Source organism: Myotis daubentonii, chromosome 9, assembly GCF_963259705.1.
Source record: "Myotis daubentonii chromosome 9, mMyoDau2.1, whole genome shotgun sequence".
In the NCBI taxonomy this organism is placed as follows: domain Eukaryota; kingdom Metazoa; phylum Chordata; class Mammalia; order Chiroptera; family Vespertilionidae; genus Myotis; species Myotis daubentonii.
Genome location: NC_081848.1, coordinates 15854405 through 15877246, shown reverse-complemented (window position 1 = coordinate 15877246; position 22842 = coordinate 15854405). Strand labels below are relative to the sequence as shown.

General features: G+C 41.1%; 1 long non-coding RNA gene and 1 pseudogene across 1 annotated transcript in view; one reads left to right on the top strand and one right to left on the bottom strand.

Moving 5' to 3' along the window:
- The window catches only part of LOC132240607 (uncharacterized), a 419797-nt gene that overhangs the window by 372145 nt on the left and 24810 nt on the right, over positions 1-22842 (bottom strand). The window lies entirely within an intron of this gene.
- LOC132242021 (hypoxanthine-guanine phosphoribosyltransferase-like) lies at positions 12156-13784 on the top strand (annotated as a pseudogene).

Below are 22842 nucleotides of genomic sequence, written 5' to 3'. Positions count from 1 at the left end.
TGACTGTGGCTTCACGGGAGCTTTCAGTCTCGCTGACCCTCAGTCTCTGGCCTTGGGGTCAGGACTGGGATGCATCATGGTGAAACGCAATTTTTGGACTGGAACCCGGATTCTTTGTCCGCTGGAGTCAAAGAATAAATCCAAGGACAGAGGATAGTATAGCAAAGGCGGAGATTTATTGAAGAACAAGTACAGACTCCCACGTGGGGAGAGGGAAAGAGTCCCACAGAATGGACTCCCACATGGGGACGGGGAAAGGGTCCCACTGAGGTCTTTTTCCCTGTGGCTTATGAGGTTTGCAGATCCTGGTGTCTTGATATCCCCTCTGATTGGTCACTATTCCCTTGGACTGGTTACTATAGTGACTCCTGAGGCCTTCCGCCCTCATTGTCCTCCTATTCCTTCTGGGCTTTCTTCCTTCTTCTTTATCTTGTAAATATAGACCTTTTTGGCTACTTCCAGCTCCTTGTCTTATGTAAATGCAACTGTTGCTGCTCCTTGCACCTGGCCTCCTTGTGGTATGGAGATGTACCTTCTCCCAATCTGTAGCCCTGTGTTTTTCCATGGACCCCAATTCTAAAAATTCCCTAAGCCTGCCTATATCCCCCTACAATTCCTGTTTCAATGGTGGCCTGTCAAATTGTACAGAACCTCATTATCAATGAACATTGATTGATGTGGGTTGTTTAGTGCCTTGTGATAAGGTTTCATAGCTTATAAACCTCAAGGGACTTACATTCACAGTAGGGAGGTGGAGTATGTGCATAATCCAGCATAGCATGTCCCAAACACCCTCCGTGTTCTTGCTCCATGAAGCACAACTTGCAGCTGTGGAGTCAAAAAGGCATCCACTTGAAGGATGGTAGCAATCGTCTCAGGCAGAAACTGTAGTTTAACTTTAACACTGCTGTTTGGCTTCTGTACTTATGTGCTTTGTTTAACAATAGGAAAGTTACTTTGATTTTCTGAATTGTATAAATCATCCCATTCGATTGAATGCCTTATTGATTGTAACATGACTATCCCATTGATTGTGATCTTACTGGTTTTAGAAAGCACATTCCTCTGGACCTGGGAACCAGGACAGCACAATTATCCCAAGACCTGAGGGTTCCAGATAATGGTTCCTTGTCAACTCAATGGTCCCAAGACCAGGACAGCACAATTACTCTAAATTGCCTCCATGGCTCTAGATAATGTGTTCTTGGCAAGTCTGTGATCTCAAGACCCAAGGGCTCTAGATAATGAGTTCCTGGCAACTCAGTGGTCTCAAGACCCGAGGGCTCTAGATAATGTGTTCCTGTCAACCCAGGGGTCCCAGATAATGTGTTTCTGACAACTCAGTGATCTGGAGACCCAAAACTGTAATTAACATGCTTAATTCTGCTTCTGTAAACTGCTTTTTTGCTGACCAGGTTCCTCATTCCAAACCCTGGGATGTAATCAATACCTTTGTGATTTTTGCCTATATAAACCTGGAGTTGCAACCATCTTATTACTATGAGATTTGGGAAATGTCCCCTCATAGTCCTGATTGCAATAAATATGACTCCTTTATTCGACTTCTTGAGGCGTCCTTCTGTGATTCGCGGGGTACATTACAACACACTTGTGACCTGTTTGCAGCTGCTCTTTGGAACCCCACCTAAAAATAGTGCTAGCTCAATCTGAAGAAGCTCTGACCTGGATGGACATGCCCAAGTTCAAGATAGATGAGTTATTTTTAGACCTTTCTGAGCAACTGGGAAGGAAGTCACCACTTCAGCAACATCAGCATTTAAGAATAATAATATCCATCTCCAAGACACATGCTTTGAAGATTAAACCAAAGTATGTATATATAACACTGATTGCCATTCAGATATTCACTGGTATTGCTTGTTATTATATGTTCAAAAGGCACAGCAGGCGCTTTAACATTTCAGTTTGACTATTAAATCCAGAGTGAGACCCTTCCCTCCAACCAATCATTCGAGTGTTTAGATCAGCTTCTGGAAGCCTCAGAATACAGGAGGTCCTCTGGTTATGTCGGAGATCCATTCCTATGGCGCCATGTAACGCGATTTTCGCCATAAGTCGGAACCCACCTACATAAGCACCTACATCACTCACATGGAGCACATACACAGCAGTAATGAAGTGAGACAGTAAAAAAAAAAATTAAAAGAAAGATAACAATTCCTGACCTTTACTTGTGGTAAATAAATAATAGGAAACATAAAGCACATATGTACATACATCGAAATGACGGAACTTTTTTTAATAAATAAATGGGAGATGGCAACGAGTCTGATGTAACCCAGGACTGTCTGTACTAAAGTGCCTTTTTAAAAACTGCTATTTAAGATGACTGTCCTACCTTTTATGTTGCAATTTTAAACAGATGCAATCGGAGAAGTACTTTGATGTTGTAAATACCTACATGTCAGCTCATCGACTTTTAACTTAGTCAAAATATTTATGCATCTTCACAGAAGTGTCTCATATTCATAAAACAAGGCAATAGTTATTTGTTTCCAACTACGATAATATGCTTTGGGAAATCTCTATGTGACGTGTATAAAAGGAATAAAAGCCAGTTTCCTGGAACTCCACTGTCAGCCTAATGAATGCTTTAAAAACACATTGACTGAAAGCCCATCCAACTCTTTCCCTGTGGCTGACTCTAGATAATGTGTTTCTGTCAATTCAGTGACCCCGAGACCCAAAACTATAATTAACATGCTGCTTCTGCTTCTGTAAACTGCTTTTTTGCAAACCAGGTTCCTCATTCCAAATCATGAGATGTAATCAATACCTTTGTGATCTTTGCCTATATAAGTCTGGCTTTGCCACCATCCTATCACTATGAGATTTGGGAATGACCCCTCATAGTCCTGGATTGCAATAATTGTGACTCTTTAATTCAACTTCTTGAGGTGTCCTTCTGTGATTCGTGGGGTACATTACAACATTAGCAAGAACTTATTTTTCTTTTCTTTTTTTAAAAATATATTTTATTGATTTTTTACAGAGAGAAAGGGAGAGGGATAGAGAGTTAGAAACATCGATGAGAGAGAAACATTGATTAGCTGCCTCCTGCACACTCCCTACTGGGTATGTGCCCGCAACCAAGGTACATGCCCTTGACCGGAATCAAACCTGGGACCCTTGAGTCTGCAGGCCAATGCTCTATCCAGTGAGCCAAATTGGTTAGGGCAAGAACTTCTTTTTCTTGAATCTGAAAGGGCGAGGGCTACGCCCTCCATCTTGCCCCGGATCCTCCATTTTTGGGCAGCAGCCATTAGCCATGTGCTCAGCAAGGAGCTTCTTCCCAGAAGCCCAAGCCTCTGCTAGCCACACCTAGGATTTCTTTAAACTAACCAATGACAATCAAGGGAAGTGCACGCCATAGACACAACCACATCCTGTGTAACAAGACCCCGAATTGCGCCTGGCCAATCGGCAGGGCCCACAGTCCTCTCTCCTCCCCTTACTCCAACCCCCCCTATAAAACCCCTCTCCCCACAGAGCTCTCTCTCTCTCTCTCTCTCTCTCTCTCTCTCTCTCTCTCTCTCTCTCTCTGCCTCCTGCTGCTGTATCGGCGAATGTGGTGGACAGGGAGCTCAAGCTAGCTCGAATAAAGGCTCTTTTGCTTTTGCATCAAACTCGGCTCCCTGATGGTCTTTTGGGGATCCTGAAATCTGGGCTTAACAGAATCCTTCATAAATGGCTTTTTAAAATTCTCCTATTACAGCCAGGTAGGTCAACACACACTCACCCTGCTCTCTAGACTAAAAATCCCCAGGAATTATGAGTAAATGTCTGACATTTTGGCTAATTGAAGTTAGTGTTGGGGAAACTTTTGAGCATAGTGGCTACAAGCATAACCTTTGGCTGCCTTCACTAATGTGGTTTGAGAGGATTCAGTGGTGCTGAAAAGTGTGGGCAGAGGGAGGGGAATTTGGAAAACATGTGAAATAGTTTATTAGTCTTGTATGTTTGTGACCTTTCAATGGCAAAATATAAAGAGAACTTTGCAAAATCATATGTCTCAATGAAAGAAATAGAATATGAGCATGTAGATAGTAGCAATGCAATCTGTTTAAGACACATTGTAGGGTTGAAAGTTTTCCATTTCACCCATGAATATGTAAGAGAGCCACTGAGGTGGGACCAGGGGAATAAAAAGGAGCAGAAACTTGGAGGTGAGAAATGTAGATTCCAGCACAGCTTTATTTAGAAGGTATGACAATAGAGCACAGGCGATGGACTGTGTAATCGGCAGGAGCCCCACATGAAAGTGGGTGCAATGGTTTTTTGACCACAGAGAATTTGAGAGCAAGCAATATTCGAAGGTCTAACTAACCAGCATTACTCAATAGAAATTTGTAATTGGACACTGTCTTGTAGCTACATTTTAAAAAACAAAAAGAAGCAGGTAAAATTAATCCTAATAATACATTTTATTGAATCCACAATGTTCCAAATATGATCCTATCAACATGTGGCACTGTACTTCAAGTGCTCAGTAGCCACGTAGGACTATAGGCAGCACAGAAATCGGCCAGGCTTTCGGCACCAGAGAAGTCTAGCAGGCCAGAGGAGGACTAGACTCCCAAAGGCTGATGGAAGCTGGTATGCTAACTGATCATCCACAGGAAATAAAATGTGAGTGGTTAGAAAATTCATTAAAAATATCCACTTCATTTTGTTATCAAAGCTATATAAACTAAAATACCAGTGAAATACTCTTACCTGTCAAAATAGCCAAGGTTTTAAAAAAATTGCAGTTGTTGAAGGTGTGCCATAATTCATATGCTACTATTAGCAGTATAAAGTAGTATAGCATTTTTTGGAAAATAGGTTGCATTTCATGTCAAGAGCTTTGAATAATTTTTTTTTCAAATCCTGAGACTCTACAGCCAAAAAGAAAAGCAATCATTTGTTGAGTGTTTATTATGTAACAGATAATATGCTTAGCACTTCATATATTTAAGTCTTTTCATCCTCACAACAACCCTATGAAGTATTTATTTTTATCCAGTTTTAACCCTATAAAAATAAACCAAAGTATGAAAAATTTAGGATTAGTATGTTATAGTAGTGAAACGAAATTTTTGGACTGGATAATTTTTTCTTTGTCTTCCAGAGTTGAAGAATGAATCCACGGACAGAGAGTGGTGTAGCAAAGGTGGAGGTTTATTGAAGAACAAGTATAGACTCCCATGTGGGGAGGGGGAGAGTCTCATAGAATGGACTCCCATGTGGGGAGGGGGAAAGGGTCCCACTGAGTTCCTTTCCCTACGGCTTATAAAGGTTGCAGATTCTGGTGCCTTGATATCCCCTCTGATTGGTCACTATTTCCTTGGACTGGTTACTATAGTAACTCCTGAACTCAAAGGTCAAACACCACACGGGACATGTGATGCCCTCCTCCCTCATTGTTCTTTTCTTTCTGGCTTTCTTCCTTTTTCTTTATTTTGTAAATATAGACCTTTTTGGCTACTTCCAGCTCCCTTGTCTTATGTAAATGTGTATCTTACCTGAGCCTGCAACCCAAGCCAGCTTACCTGAGGCCGAAAAGCAGAGCCATATTCCTGCGAACCTGAAATACATGTTTATTGTTGGATGTTATCTGGATTCAGTGCTTGTTTGTTGATATGGCTTAATTGAAGCAACATCAGATTAAGACATGCATTTTTCCATGACATTACATATTATTTACCTAATGTTATGGAGATGTACCTGTACCTTGTGTTATGGAAATGTACCTGTTGCTGCTTCCTTGTCTTATGGAAATGTAAGTGCATCTGGCTTCCTTGTGGTATGGAGATGTACCTTCTCCCAATCTGTAGCCTGTGTTTTTTCCATGAATCCCAATTCTAAAAATTCCCTAAACCTGCCTATATTCCCCTACAATTCCTGTTTCAGTATCATTACTCAAAGAATTAAAAAAAAAAAAAGAAGCTAAGAAAAACTGGGGAAAAAAACCTAAATATCTCATCATCAGGGAATTATTACTGAAGTGAACACACTTAATGGAGTTGATATGTTTACTAAAGGGTTCTTAAATAATATGTAATGTCATGGAAAATTCATGCCTTAATCTGCTGTTGCTTCAATTAAGCCATATTAACAAACAAGCACTGAATCCGGGTAACACACACCAATAAACATGTATTTCAGGTTCGCAGGAATGTGCCTCTGCTTTTTGGCCTCAGGTAAGCTGGCTTGGGTTGCAAGCTCAGGTTGGATGCACTGTATTCATTTTGGAGCCCAGGCTGAAGGGGCAACTACTACGAGAGGGAAGCTCTTTTCATGGCTGACTCCTGGCGTGTAAGAGGACAAGAGGGCAAGAGGGCACAGCACATTTTAAGCATCTGTCTGTTTCATGTTTGCTAACTTCTCATTGGCCAAGGCAAGACACATGGCTGAGACTGAAGTCGAAGGGTGGGGAGGTATCCTCTGCCTGCCCTGAGAATGTGGCGAGAACGTGGCTGTTTAATTCTATTGCAGGGGAATAAAGAATTGGTACCAATACTTCAGTGAACTACAGTCTGGCTTCTATGATTGTCCTTCACATCCCTCCCATTCGAACATCCCCAGGATCTCACACCGTGATGGCATCAGGCTAGAAAGATAGCATCGCGGGATCTACGTCAGCTCCAGATGTGATTCCTCTCAAGCCAGAGACCTTTGAACTAAAAAGACAAGTTATCTTACCCCCTCCCACATCAACATACAAAAGTGGAACAGAAACAAGTGACCACAATAAACACCCCCATTCTAATTGGGGAAGAACGAGGAGCATCTAACAGCCATGGGTTTGTAGCAACTATGAAATCCCTGTAGGCAAAATTTGGTGGCTTCCTTTCCCTTGGGGAAAGGGAATGTTCTTGGATTAGACCCATTACTGTTCCCTGGGAGTAAGTCCCCAGACCCCAGTCTGATTTTTCCCCAGACTCTTGGTCCCACTCTTTGGCAAGTCCATCTTTGCCCACCGTCCTCCTTGGCCAAGTCTAAAGACAGCATGGGGTAGCATGCCCAATTTGGTGGCTGAACAACCTTCTCAGCTTGCTTCCTGCCAGAAGGAAGTTGGGGGGAGGGGAGCCAGAGGCATTTTTATATCTCAGAGTCACAGTTACTTTTGGTTCAAGCGGACACAAATTTCCTCAATACAATTTTTCACCCAGCAAATCCTAGGGTTTCTGGGCTCTGTTTATTCACACCCAGTTCTGTCTGCAAACCAACCATGAGTTTTTCCCTGAACTCTTCTCTTAAAGTAGCTTTTCAAATGCAATGAGCAGCAACCCCCTTGCTCTGTCAACATTGTGCCATTAAACTAGCTTGCTCCTTATCCCACCTTACTGGGTCCATTTTCTGTCTTTTGGTTTATTGCAAGTAACCGTTATAGCAATGTTTCACTGTATATAACCAGGATTAACATTTTCAATCCCCCTTTAACAATTTCTTCCTTGCCTGTTCCTGGGTCCCAGAGCCAATGGCACACATGTTGGGGTTTGTTGTGGCAGCACCCCACTTCTAGTAATAATTTCCAGTCTTATTCAGCAATTGCCACAGTAGTGCTATGCAACAAACAAAATCTCACAGACATGCAGCATTAAACGTGTTCTTTGTTAATGTGGGTTGATGGGTTTGGCTCAGCTTCCAGCTGAGTACCAGTTGGCTGGGCTCTTGGTTTACTCCACTTGTGTTAGTTTTGCAACTGGCTGTGTGAACTCTTCTCATTATAGGCAACCACACCAGCACATCTCAAGTTCTGCTTGCATCATGTTGCATTAATTATGCTTTTTATTCTGTAGTTCTGATGCTTCGATATCTTGGGGCCTTGCTGCTGGAAGGACTGTCCCTCCCAGGACCAGCTAATTCCTAGAGGTGGCAAACCACTAGCCTTCCAAGAGTGTCCCTTTCATATGCAAACTAATTCAGAGGCTATCCCCCAACCATCACCTTTATATCAATATATAAATATGCATTCCAGGCCAATATTCCCCTGATCTGGTCACTCCAGGGGCTGTACCAGACAGCTAGGGACAGCCCCTATACCACAGAGCCCATTGAAATGATTCAGTAGCTGATCCTGTTTACCCTGCCTCACCCATTCCTTCCCAGGGAAACCACAATAAAGCTCTTACCCACATTCCCCACCCCCCTCATCTCCCCGTCTCCTGACCCACCCTGGTACTTCCCTGTGTGGCCCGTGGTATGGCATGTCCCTTCTCTTGCCATCTGTAAGTATAACAAACTTTCTTTACAAAAGCCCTTATGTCCTTATCTGTTGGCCTTTTCATGCCTAAATAATGAAACCTACTTTTTTAATTAAAAATTTTTAGTATTGACATAATTGCAGTATCCCCCTTTTCCTCACCCTTAGCCCAGCTCCACCCCCGCCCTTCCTCCTCCCTTGGCCTTCACCAAACTATTGTCTGTGTCAATGGGGTATACATATATGTTCTTTAGCTAATCCCAAAATATCTCCCTACTAATATTCTTTTGACCAACTTAAGTCATGTAAGCCCAGTGTTGAGGTGTGGGGAAGTACTTTTTGACCACCAGCTTGACAAATATGAGTGCATATTTCCATTAGAAAGCAGAGAAGGATTGGAGACTGTTCACTGGAGTGGCAAGAGTGTGGATGTAACATTCTGTAACTGTGGATATATAACTCCATTGGAGGAGAGTAGAGATTTGGGTCCAATAATTTAATCTGCCACACAGTATGTATGTATGTATGTATGTATGTATGTATGTATGTATGTATGTATGTAAATGATGTTATCTCAAAAGATTGAGATCTGAATATGATTTCAAATATGTTAAACAGAATCTATGCAGAGAAAGAAGTCTTGAAGGAAAGACATTGAAATGTTAAGAGGATATATTTTTGGGTGCTAGGACTGTGAAAGATTAAAAAGTATTCCTTCTTCTATTTTTACAAATTGTGTTTCATGAGAATATACTCATTTCATACTTTAAAACAGGCTCTATTAACTTGAAGTGGAGTCTTCTAAGTATTAAACTACAATTGTTGGAATATCAACAATAGGACCAGTAGTGGTCCTAAAAGCATGTGCAAGGAGGATTCATTTCTGATCCTGTGAGGACAGAAAGATTTCCAGAGTCTCGAACCCCAGGAATTGACATGGCTTGTCCTCTTTTTTTTTTGTTATTAAAAGTATGGTGCACAGGTCGCCAGCATTGGCATCACCTGGGCACTTGTTAGAAATACACAGTCCAATCTTCATCCCAGAATTACTTAATCCGATCTGCATTTTAAGAGATTTATCCAGGTGGTTTGTATGCAGGTTAAAATTTGATATGCACTAATCTATTCCACACTGTTATAACATCATTTAAAGTAAACACATTTTTTCTTTATGATTAAAAAGGAATTATTATTTTAAAATGAACAAAATGGGCAGATAGTGGAATAGATGGGCAAACAGATTGGCTGGTCCAGTGACAAAGAACCAACAATATTTGCACAGTAAAATGAATTATTCAGTCTGGAATAGTTATTGATTGCCCGTTTGATGTGGGGCACTGTTCCAGGTGGAATAGCATTTCCTCTCTCCAATTATAAGACAGAACAGTAATTCTGGGATGTGTTAGTAGAATGTTAACAGGTGTTATACTGTATTAGTTTCCCGTGGCTGCTGTAACATATAGGCACAAACTGGGTTCCTGAACACAACACAAATTTATTATTTTAATTTATTATTTTACTGTTCTGGTGGCGGAAAGCCTGAAATGGGTCTCGCTGGCTAACATCAAGGTGTCAGCAGCAGGGCTGGGTCCCTTGGAGAAGCTGTTTCCTTCCCTCTCCCACTACAGGCTGCTTGCATTTCTCTGCCTCATTCCATCTTCAAATCCAGCAATGGCCAGTAGTGTTTCTCTTGCTGCATCGATCTTAAGTCAACTCTCTTCTGCTTCCAATTCCGTTTCTAATAACCTTTGTAATTGCACTGGGCCCACCCAGCTAATCCAGGATCGCCTCCCTATTTTTTAAAATATATTTTATTGATTTTTTACAGAGAGGAAGGGAGAGAGAGAGAGAGAGTTAGAAACATCGATCAGCTGCCTCCTGCACACCCCCTACTGGGGATGTGCCCGCAACCAAGGTACATGCCCTTGACTGGAATCGAACCTGGGATCCTTCAGTCTGCAGGCCGACACTCTATGAGCCAAACTGGTTAGGTCTCACCTCCCTATTTTAAGGTCGGCTGGTTAGCAACGTTAAGTCCATCTGCCATATAAGGTTCCAGGATAAGAACACGGACATCGCTGGGAGGCTGTTATTCTGCCCAGCACACCCGTGAACTAGAGATTTAGTGGGCACATGAATCTGCAAATAACATGTCCTTCTGGGAGCTTCGCACTGTACAGTAGCATAGTAAAGGCTCTGAGAAATCTTGAAGCGAAGAAGCCCATTTAACTTAGTCCAATCCGGGAACTCTTCTTTTATGTGCACATTTCATGAAGCTGAGCCAGAGAAATAGGCAGAAATTCAGAGTAAATGAAAGAACTGGTTTCTGCCCTAGAGGAGTTGAAGAAAGCTTTTCATTTTATAAATTCATGTATTGCAACTTAATCCTGGCTTCATTCCTGCTGAGGGCATGCAGGGCAGAGAGTGAGAACATCTGTGGAAACTAGAGGCCCTACTTCCCAGGCTTCTGCTCCATTATAAGGCAACCTCGAGAGCAGCAGTGGTGGTGGGAGTCTATGCCGATTTCCATTTTTACCAGGGACATGTTGTGGTATTATGAATAATAATAATAATAAAAAATCTGTCCAGGCCACTTTCCTAATCTCTATCACTCTGCTTCTCACTTGTAAAATTGGGTTAATGGGATCCCCTTTCATCCAATACCACTGTGGGCTTTAATTAATGTTAAAATGCTTTTTGGCATCTACATGCAGAAAGAGTTATTACAATTCAGTGCCAGATATTATGATGGTAATGAGGACTAGCTCACCAATGTTTCATTACATGTGCAGCTTTTTTCATCAATTTACTACACAAACCATCATACAGTATTATCTCTAGAGCCAGACCAGCCAGCTTCTTTCATCTTTTGGATAGCTCATGTGGAAACCAAGAAATATAAACTAGAGGAAGCTGTGTCTTATAAAAATAAAAAAAATAAAATCCCAGAAGGCATTTGTTTTATGTGGTGAGCACAATGATTGCTTGCAATAAAGAAGCCTAGGAAGGCCTCCCTTGTTCTAAGATTATTCATGCAGCAATTATGCTATTGATGGCAACCTGTTTTTATGATAATATATTGTAAGCTATTCTGAAGCCACTCAACAAAGCATAGTAGAACGCTTGCAATCTTACTCGGGACCTCTTTAGTAAGATACCTATTCATGTCCTTGATTAGAAAAAGCTAAAGAATATAGGCATTTAAAAAAAGAGATAAAGTACAGATCAGTTGTAATCTTCAATGAATTGGGACTTGTAATTTTCAAGTGAAGAATCACAAAAGAGAGAAATTATTGGGTACCCTGACTTACATTTTTGATGATCTTATTTATCTCAGTACAAATGCTTTCCATGAGTCTCTAAATTGTGTGCCTGACACAAAGGAAGGGGACCTATTTAGTTTACAATTGGACAAGAACAAAGGGTTTCCTCACATTTGTTTTTGTATTGCTGCGGGTTTTCAAGTTGACCTTGAACCACATGGGTTTGAACTGCACAGGTTTCACATATCGGCAGATTTTTTTGGATAAATACAGTCATCATTCCCTTTTATATCCTTGGGTTTCGCATCTGCAGCTTCAACCAACCACATATCAAAAACAGTATTTTTGAACTTCCAACTGTAGTTTCCCAACTGCAGGTTCCTAGCTTTGGATCGAAAATACTGTTTTCAATCCACAGTTGGTTGAGTCCTTGGATGTGAAGGGCTGACTGTAGATCAAAAGTTAAACCTAAAGTATTTTTACTGCAGGAGGTCAGCGTTACTAATCCCCAGGTTGATCAAGGGTCAACTGTATTCTTATTTCAAATGCGTATTATTAAGTTCTTGGTTCTAGGTTTTTGGTTTTGCAGGGTTTGTGACACATTCATGCATTTTAATTTAAAATAGTTATTGTGATTGTTTTGCTGAGGTAAATCTTTATGAAAAGAAAGTCAAGCACTTCAGGCTGTCCTCCGCTGGTGCATTTGCCGGCTCCGTTATGGAGACTCGTAGCCCCGGCGTTGTGATTAGTGATGAAGAACCAGGTTATGAACTAGATTTGCTTTGTATACCTAATTATTATGTGGAGGATTTGGAAAAGGTGTTTATTCCTCATGTACTAATTATGGGCAGGACCGAGCGGATTGCTCGAGATGTGATGAAGGAGAGGGGAGGCCATCACATTGTAGCCCTCTGCGTGCTCAAGGGGGGCTATAAATTCTTTGCTGACCTGCTGGGTTATATCAAAGCATGAACAGAAATAGTGTTAGATCCATTCCTATGACTGTAGATTTTATCAGACTGAAGAGCTACTGTAATGACCAATCAACAGGGGACATAAAAGTGATTGGTGGAGATGATCTCTCAGCTTTAACTGGGAAGAATGTCTTTTTAAAAAAATATATATATTTTATTGATTTTTTACAGAGAGGAAGGGAGAGGGATAGAGAATTAGAAACATTGAAGAGAGAGAAACATCAATCAGCTGCCTCCTGCACACCCCCTACTGGGGATGTGCCCCCAACCAAGATACATCCCCTTGACCGGAATCAAACCTGGGACCCTTGAGTCCGCAGGCCGACGCTCTATCCACTGAACCAAACCTGTTAGGACTGGAAAGAATGTCTTGATTGTTGAAGATATAATTGACACTGGCAAACAATGCAAACCTTGCTTTCCTTGGTCAAGCAGCATAATCCGAAGATGGTTAAGGTCTCAAACTTGCTGGTAAAAAGGACCCCTTGAAGTGTTGGATGTAGACCAGACTTTGTTGGACTTGAAATTCCAGACAAATTTGTTGTAGGATATGCCCTTGACTATAATGAATACTTCAGGGATTTGAACCATGTGTGTGTTTTAGTGAAACTGGAAAAGCAAAATACAAAGCCCAAGATGAGAATTCAAGTTGAGTTTGGAAACATCTAGAGTCCTATTGAAATCACCAGTAAAGTGATCAAATGTTCTAGTTCTGTGGCCAGCTGCTTAGTAGAGCTTATTGCATGTATCTTCTAAGAATTTTTTCTGTTTTGTAATTTAGAAGTGTCAGTTGCTTCATTCCTGAACTCTGTATTTGCACTATGAGCCTAAGACTATCAGTTTCCTTTGGGTGAATTGTTATTTGACTTGTGAATGAAAAATCTCTTAAACCACACCGCTATTGAATGAAAATATTGAAACTGTATTTGTAAGAAACATTTAAAGAGAATATATATTGGTTTTTAATTGGTATTTTAATTTTTATATATTCAGCAAAGTACAGAAGTGATTGAATATTGTTAATTATACCACTGTGTGTGTAGAAAAGTAAAAAGCAGTCAGGTTTTGTATCTAAGATAGCACCTAAGAGATATTGTTATATTAGATAAACCATATGTCCTGGAATTATTTAAGTAATTTTCAGTATTATTAACTGTATTTTCCTGCTTATTCACATTATTTTCGGTGAATCTTTGTCAACAGTTCCTTTTAAATACAAATCAATAAATTCCAGAATAACATTACCACTTTTTGAGTTCATCAGTGTAAAAATCCTTAAAATAAAGGCTGTCTCTTTAAAAGAAATAAAAAAGAAAGTCAAAATAAATATTAAAAGAAGATGTGTGCCCTGATCTTAAAGAGGTTGCTTAAATCTCACACTTGTTTCACTCAAGTTTTGTTACAACTTTATTTATTTATTTTTAAAAATATGTTTTTGTTAATTTCAGAGAGAAGAAGGGAGGAGAGAGAGATAGAAACATCAATGATAAAAGAGAATCACAGATCAGCTACCTACTGCATCCCTCTAATGGGGATCGAGCCCGCAACCTGAGCATGTGCCCTGACTGGGAATCAAACTGTGACCTCCTGGTTCATAGGTCAATACTTAACAACTGAGCCACACTGGCCAGGCTTGTTACAACTTTAAATTGAGTTTCTATCCACATGGACAGAGTGAAAAATGTCTCAATGAAGCATCTCTTTCATGTTGTCATCTATTTTTCACAATCTGCAAAACTGAATATAAAATTTATTGTACAAAATATGTCTTTATCCCCAATAGGAGGATTTTTTTCCTTATTTGTTTTCTCCCCATTTCATTTTGCTTTGTAGGTATAATTTTGGTAAATGATTTGAAGATGGGTAAAGAAAATGTTGGCTGAAGCTGATAGAGCAAGCATCCTCCCTTCCAAGATCTTAGTTTTCTTTATAAGCTGGGTTGCAAAAATAATTAGTAAAATAAAATTTAAAAATATGTGTATAAATCAGGGTAAAGGAATATGTATAGAGAAAAGTAAAATGAAACCGTGTGAGATCACACTTAAAATGCACCTTACTATTGTAACATACACACAATCAAGCTAACTGGTATACACACATTTGTTTCTATATTTTTTAGCAGCCCATGAAATGAGGGAAAATCACTTCTAACGAGAATCTCTTGAAGATAAAGGAAAATCTGTTATTTAGCTGGAGGCTATTTCCAATGATGAGGCTAGAGGAGAAAATGAAACTCTGTATCTTTCTCTGTCTGTCTGTCTGTCTCTCTTATGTCTCTCTCTGCCTGACTGTCTTTGTCTCTCTCTCATTCTGGGATTGAGGATGAGTTGAATTCTCTGATATTAAGGGTACCTCTGATACAACTCTATTGCTCTCTGAATTGGGCTGTTCAAAGAACAGAATTTTAAAAGCCACACATCTCTGTTATTTTCAGAAAGGTGGGGAGTGATGTAGCTGATCTTCTGAAAATATCAGATGATACAACATAATTTTATTTTTAGCTCAGAAATGCAACCGTGGGACTTTTAAATAAAATCCAACACATTTTGTTGGAGAGGCTAAACCAGTCACGACCAGCTGGCACTGCACAAAACTGAAAGTCACCACAAAGGGAATTATCAGGGAAGACAGAGAGCGGAGGGAAAGTCCTCAGACAGTCACTCGGGGCTGACTGGTTTGCCCAGTGGTAGAGGGCTGTGTGTGTGCTTATATAATGAATCCAGGGATTTCCACCATCAATTACGACGGGTGAAAGCCACTCTTGATTTTGAATGCTCACATGTCCGGGTGCCTCAGAGATGTGAAATCTTGTCCTGGCTCTGTCACCAACTCTCTCTGTGATCCTGAGATAGCTACTTCCCCATTTCTCAGTCTGTTCCCTCTCAATGCAATGTGAATTGGACTAGATACCCTTCCAAGTTCATTTCAGGACCCGAAGTTTAAGCAGAGTAGTTAACATCCCCCGTAAGCCTCAGGTGTGTAAACATGTAATTCTTTTTTACTGCTCTATAGCCAACCTAATTGCTCATAGCCCCTATTTTAATGATGAGAGAAAGAGGGAAGAAGAGAGGGAGAAGAGACAGAATGAGAAAGAGAGAGAGAAACTAAGCAAATCAAGCAAACAAATTTCAATGTTGCCACTTCAAGCTATCTTTCTTCTGGCTTAGAAGTTAGTGTTTGGTGTAATGACTCGGGATTTAAATTCAGTTGATTCAGAACTCAGGCTCTGTTAGGGCTGCCACCCCTCTCAGGGGCTCTACTCTGTCCTCTTAGAACTGCCGCTGTCCTGTTTGATGCCCTCCGCTTGGCACTTCTTTTCCTTGCGATGGCTTCTGCTGCCAGGGGAAGCGAGACAGTGGTGCAGTCAGAGGTGGGGTGTCTGGGCTGGGTGGCCTCCACCTGAGGGTCATCCCGCCACCCCTGCTTGTGCTGCTGACATGCATTGGCCTCTGCTGCTGGCACCCTGGGTGTGGCCAGGCCTCTGACAGTTCGGTCCACGTGGCCAGTGGATGAAACTCCCCTGTCATTTCCGGCAGCGAGGTTCTTGGGGCGCTGCTGAAAGAAGCATTTTCAGAAGCCCCCCTGGAAGGATGGGATGCGGGAGAAGGTTCTTTGCATCAAGTTACGTTTCTCGGGTTCCAGTCCTGGAAAAGGTGCAGCCGGGAGTTCAGCGAAGCCAGGAACAAGGCCAGTGCCCGGAGTCTCCGTTCCATGTTGCAGCCGGTGTGGCTCAGCACTCAGGCCAGAGTAAAGTCCATGAGTCCATGTGTGGAGCCCACATGGCCTGGCACCATCCGGGCACAGTGGGGTGCAGCCCCTGCAGCAGGAGTCCCAAGAGAGCCCGGCGCCCCTGGCGCCAGGAGAGCGTGGCTCCTTCGTCTAGAACAGCGGTTCTCAACCTGTGGGTCGTGACCCCTTTGGGGGTCGAACGACCCTTTCACAGGGGTCGCCTAAGACCATTGGAAAACACATATATAATTACATATTGTTTTTGTGATTAAGCACTATGCTTTAATGGTGTTCAATTTGTAACAATGAAATTGGGGGGTCACCACAACATGAGGAACTGTATTAAAGGGTCGTGGCATTAGGAAGGTTGAGAACCACTGGTCTAGAAGTTTATGTATGTAGATTTCATGAGCTTGCACGGGCTATGTCCATCGTGGCCAATTACCTGTTTCCAGGTGTGACTGACGGGCAACAGCTTCCCAGGTCACTCAGACCTTACTGTGCATGTGTCTAAACTGCCTTTGTTCAGTCCCTTTCCCCATCAGTGAGCAGGGAACCGACTTGGACAGTGTTAAATGCAGCTCTTTGGCAAAGCTGTATAAATGGATGCTATATCTAGCCTCCCCCTTCCTCCTTTCCTGAGAAATAATAACCAGATCATGACAACGGCATGACATGCACTTTGTGTCCTCCCTATGATGTCCCCATTCCCCACCCTTCTCAGCTTCCATCCCCCCTGCAGTACGCAGGGGCTGTTGGACAGGACAGCACTGAGGAGTCAGGGATTTGAAGGCTCTCTACCTCCCTGTGCTATGCCTCTATTTCTACTCCCTGAATCGAAAGTAGGATGCAACTAAGATGGCTTAAGGCACACAGTGAGGGTTTTTTTCTTTCTTGTTTTGTTTTGTAATAAAGCAGGCTCTTCGGTCCTGAGATCCTCAAGCCCACTTAGTGGTTTTCAGTTTATACCCGTGTCTCTCGATCCTGGAAGGGAGGATACCGACCTATGTCTGACTGTCTCTCTTTTCCGCACCCTGGCGGAGAGGATTGCTTTCTCTTGTTTGGTGGGATATCGCATTCATACCGTATCACATATCATATCTTCCCATGGGTCATACTAAGCATTCCATTCTCAAGTCCTCTCAGTTTTAAGGCTTTGAAGTCTGCAAAGGAACCCTCCTCCTCCTCGATCCCACCCCACATGCTTAACAAAGTTCGCATTAGAAATGAAAACATCTGGATTTCTTGTCTTCAAAGTGTGCATGAAATCTAACTATTCTCTTTGTTGCTCCTAAGCAAGAGATTCTAAGACGTCAATGAGCAGAAGACAAAATTACCTAAAAATATTTAAAAATAAAATTCAGCTATGTAAAAAAAAAATTCTATACCATGATTAAGTGGGGTTTATTCTAGGGATGCAAGGCTAGTTCAATATTTGAATATCAATCAGCCCTGGCCGGTTTGGCTCAGTGGATAGAGCGTTGGCCTGCGGACTGAAAGGTCCCGGGTTTGATTCCGGTCAGGGGCATGTACCTTGGTTGCAGGCACATCCCCGGTGGGGGGTGTGCAGGAGGCAGCTGATCAATGTTTCTAGCTCTCTATCCCTCTCCCTTTCCTCTCCATAAAAAATAAAAAAAAATATTAAAAAAAATCAATCAATGTAAGCAAGTTGACAGGCTAAGGAAGAAAAAAATCACACGATTATATCAATGATGCAGAAAAATCATGTAATAATATTCAATTTTCATTTGTGATGAAAAATTCTTAGGAACATAAGAATAGAGAGGGAACTTTTTTGATTTCATAAAGAACGACCTACAAAAAACCAATAGCTAACTTACTTGATGGTGAAAGACTGAATATTTTCCTCTTAAACTCAGGTACAAGGTGTGGATGTCCACTCTTATTTAATGCAGTACTGGAAGTTCTAGCCAGTGAAATTAGGTTAGAAAAGGAAGTAAAAGTTCTGCAGATCAGAATAGACAAATGAAACCATCCCTATTTGCAAATGACCTGATTGTCTATATAGAAAATCTCAAGAAATACAAAATAATATTATATTCTAGAACTAATGAGTAAATTCAACAAGGTCACACTATACAAATTAAACATACAAAACCAATTGTATGCTATACATATGCTATATGTAGTATTTAGTATTAATGAGCATGGACACTAAAATTAAAAATAAAATATTATTTACAATTGGCCAATTATTGTAATACAATGAAACTCAATGAAATACATAGGTGTAAATCTAATAAAACATGTACAGAATATATGCTAAACACTACAAAACACTGATGACAGAAATCAAAGATGGTTTAAGTAAATGGAGAGACATATGTTCATGGGTTCAAAGATTCAATATAGTAAAGTTTTTTCCCAAATAAATATAAGGTTTAATGTAATTCTCATCAAAACCCTAGCAAGATTTTTCTGTAGTTAAAGATAATTATTCTAAAATTTGTGTGGAAAATAATTAAAATGATGTTGAAGAAAAAATAACAAAATGGGAAGAATCAATCCACCAGATTTCAATACTTATTATATAGCTACAGTAATCAAAACGGTAGGGAATTTGTAGAGATATAGGCACAGAAATCAACAGAACAGATTAGAGAACCTATCAATAGACTCACACAAATATACCCAACTGTTTTTTGACAAAAGTGGAAAAGCAATTCAATGGAGCAACACTAGCCTTTCAAAAAATGATGTTGAAGCAATAATACATTCATAGGGGGAAGAATGGATCATGGGCTTAAAGGTGAAATGTACTAAAACGATAAGACTTTCTGTAAAAAAAAAAAAAAAAAGGAGAAAAATCTTTGGGAACTAGAGGTAGGCAAAGAATTCTTAGACTGGACACCTATAAAAAATTGACAAATTGGACATCATTAAAATTAAAAAGTTTTGCTCTGAGAAACACCCTGCCTGGAGAATGAAAATACCAGGTTCAGATTGAGAGAAGACATTTGCAAACCACATAGCTAACAAAGCACCAGTATGTAGAATATACAAAGAACTAGAGAATTCTCAGAACTCAGTGACATAAATAATTAAACCACAGAAAATGGGTAAAAGACTGAAGAAACATTTCATTGAAGACGACATACAGGTGGCAAATAAGCAAATGGAAAAATGTTTCAACATTATTAGCCATCAGGAAAGTGCAATATAGAACTACAACGAGATATCACTGTGCACCTTTCAGATGTCTAAAGTAGAAAATAGTGACAACACCAGAAACCCAGCAAGGATGCAGAGAAACTGGATCACTCACACGTTTCCAGTGGGGATGAACACAGCACAGCCTCAGTGGAAAGCAGTTTGGTATTTTCTGAAAAAAACCTAAACATGCACTTACCATGTACAAACCAGCAATTGCTTTCCTGTACGTTTATTCCAGAGAAATGAACACTTATGTTCACACAAAATCCTGTACATGAATGCTCATAGCAGCTTGATCTGCAATACACAAAAGCTGTACACAATCCAGTTGTCCTTCAATGGATGGATGGTTAAACACACTAGGGTGCATCCAAACCATTGACATCACTCAGCAATAAAAGGAAATCAACTGTAGATAGAACAACATGGCCGAGTCTCCAGAGAATTATGTGGAGTGGAAATAACCAATCTCAAAAAGTTGTATCCTGTATGATTTCATTTCTATAACAATTTCAAAATAACAAAAATGGAGAATAATTTAGGGGTTGCCAGGAGTTGGTGGGGGGTAGCGATGAGTAGGAGGTGGCAAAGGGAGGTAGGCGGGGCTACAAAATGGCACCATGTGAAATCTTAGTGGTGATGGAAGGGATTAGCTCTTTAAAAATTAATTAATTAATTAATTATATTGGTACATATTTAAACTTTATTGTTGAAGGTATTACAAATGTCCCTCTTCCTCCCCCCTCCTTTGACCCTCTCCACCCAGCTCCCCTTGACTGAATCAATGCTAATATCCTACTATAGTTTTGCAAGATGTTACCATGGGAGGAATCTGGATAAAGGGCTCTGTATTGTTTCTTACAATTGAATGTGAATCTGCAATGATCTCAAATAAACCTTTTAATTTAAAAAAGTAAAAAGGAAAGCAACAAGGATCCTATAATCAGTACCTGTGCCCCATACAGACGTTCTAGTACCCAGGACACTTTCTGGCACATAGAAGGCACTTAAATTTTGCTGAATGAATGCATAAGACATTCATTTGAAACAAGGGAAAGATTCATAAAGGATTTCATATTTATTTAAGATTCACAACTCTTAAAATGTCCAGGAAAGAGAGAAACTATCTTGCATTATTCGAAGATGCTTTAAAGTCTCTCCCCCCTCCATCCCCTATAACATTGGTTCATTCTTCTAAGTTTGTGGACAAACTTTTGAAGGATTGTTGGAATCAGAATATACTCGAGAGCCCACATAAACTTCGCACAGAAGCCAGTGGATAGTTTTCATTTTCCAAAGACATGTTATTCAGTTTTGCTCATTCACCAGTTTCACGAGTTTCTACCTACTTTGCACACGCTTGCTCTCTGGGTCTCAGTTGGCACCGAGCGCAAGCAGCCACCTGACCTCGCTGAGAATTACCTGGACGATAGCCTGGCAGGTTTCTGTTTTAGGAGTCCAGCACCTAGTGAGTTTTGGGGAACGAGCATTTTGCAGGGAGTGGAAGAGAGAATTGTACTTTGACCTGCTTAATGATGGAATTGCCTGCGGAGACTCAGTTTACCCCTCACCCTAAGGAGAAGTCCTGTTGCCTGGGAGGCAGTCACCAGAGAGGCTGCCGAAAGGAAACCAGGTCTCTGAGAACTCATTCTGGTGAACAGGTGTCTTCCAACTCTTACAGCCTCGAATGCCAGGAGAGTATATTTTGCAATTCGTGAAGGGGACACGATCAGATTATGCTGGATTTGTGCTTCTGAGGGAACTGATATAAAACGGTGTTCTGCCACCGCCACGAGGATGCGGGGCGCAGTTAATTTATGATACAGCTGGTGGAGCAGCTCCCTCTAGTGGTCACAGCCTGTGTTGCCGAATGAAGCCAAAGGGCGTCTAGTGACTCATAAATCAAGGCCAAGAAAAAGAAAGCACTTTCATAGTTCAGCCACTAGCAACCATCTGATGTTCATAAATGCATTTTGAAGGTTTATAAAACAAGCCGCCCTCCACAGGCACCCAGAGGGGACCTAGGTAATGGTCGGTAAACAGTCAGATGCAGAATAGTGATATGCTCATTTGCTTTTGATGCAGCCTCCCTCCAGCGCCCCTTTACCGGGAGCTGTGAAACCTCCCACTTCTCCCGAGGGCAGCCCATCACATGCACATGAAGAAATCATGGCTATTGCCGCCATCAAGATCTGTGATGTAGTATCATCAGCCTCAGGCTGTGTTGTGATATTAGGCCAATAGATTCCCTGTCCCCATGGAAATACATTCTAACTCCTCTTCTCTAAATGTGGAATTGAAGGTCATTACATTTCAAGCATCAGGTAGAAGTTAAAATTGGTTAGGGAAGCTAGCCCAGCCCAGCTCACGTCTTAGACTCCTTGTATCTGGATTGTTCTGGGGGTGTTGGGGCAGTAGCGACAGACATGACCTATAGCACTTGATTGAGGCCCCAAACTCTCTACCAACTGGAAGTCCTGTTTCACAGAGGTTCCTTTGCCCAGAAGCTTCCCGTCCTCAAATACCTTTCCTTCATCTTCAGAAGTTTCATTCTTTTGCTGTTTCTCCTAAATTGGATAATTGACACAGGTTATCACGCATTCAGGGGGCCAGGCTCTGACGTTTGGAAATTCACTCCACCCAGTAAAGTCTCCTTGTGTCCTTAGAGTGGTGTTGCCAGGCGGTGGCCAGAGAGGAGGAGGGGGAAGAAAAACGATGGCTACCCACTTCTTTATTGTAGTTCAATTGAGTACATTTTAAAATTACCATTGCCTGAGTGTGCTTTTCCCCACAATCTTTATTCTTAAAGTTTAAATACCTCTAAAGAATGTGTAAAGGAAGACATTCATGCTTTTGAAAACGGATGCTGCAGAAGAAGCACATTGAGACAGTTCTGAGCTGAAGAGGTCAGTGCAATAATGACAATCCGCCGTGGGCTTGCTGTGTCAGGGGTTATTCTAAGCACTTCTGTATACTGACTGATTTAATCCTCACTCATGACAATAGTGAGATAGGTTGCTATTATAGTCCCTATTTTACCCATGAGGAAATGGAGGCATAGAGATTATGTAAAGTGCCCACAGTGTCACCTAGCTAGAAAGCAGTCTTGCACTTGAATAAAGAGACTATTATGGTTCTGTTGTGTGATTTAGGGCAAGTCATAGGAGCACCTCTGAGATTTCCTTTCCTATGAAATGTGGACAATAATTCCTGCTCTGTCTACTGCATTAGGTTGCCATGAGACCATTTATTTATTTCCAAATATTTGTTGGATGCCCACCACATGTCTACTGGAAACACAACCACAATGACGGACATGTTCTTGACCTCATGGACTTTATATCTAATGAGGGAGGCAGTAAACAAGTGAACAAAGAAATAAATGAAGTCATGGCAAATTGTGCTGAGGCTCTGAAAGCAATGATGCAAAGGGAATAGGAAAGTTTGGGCAGTGGAGGGCGTATAGTGGTGTGACTGCAGCTGCTTTAGCTAG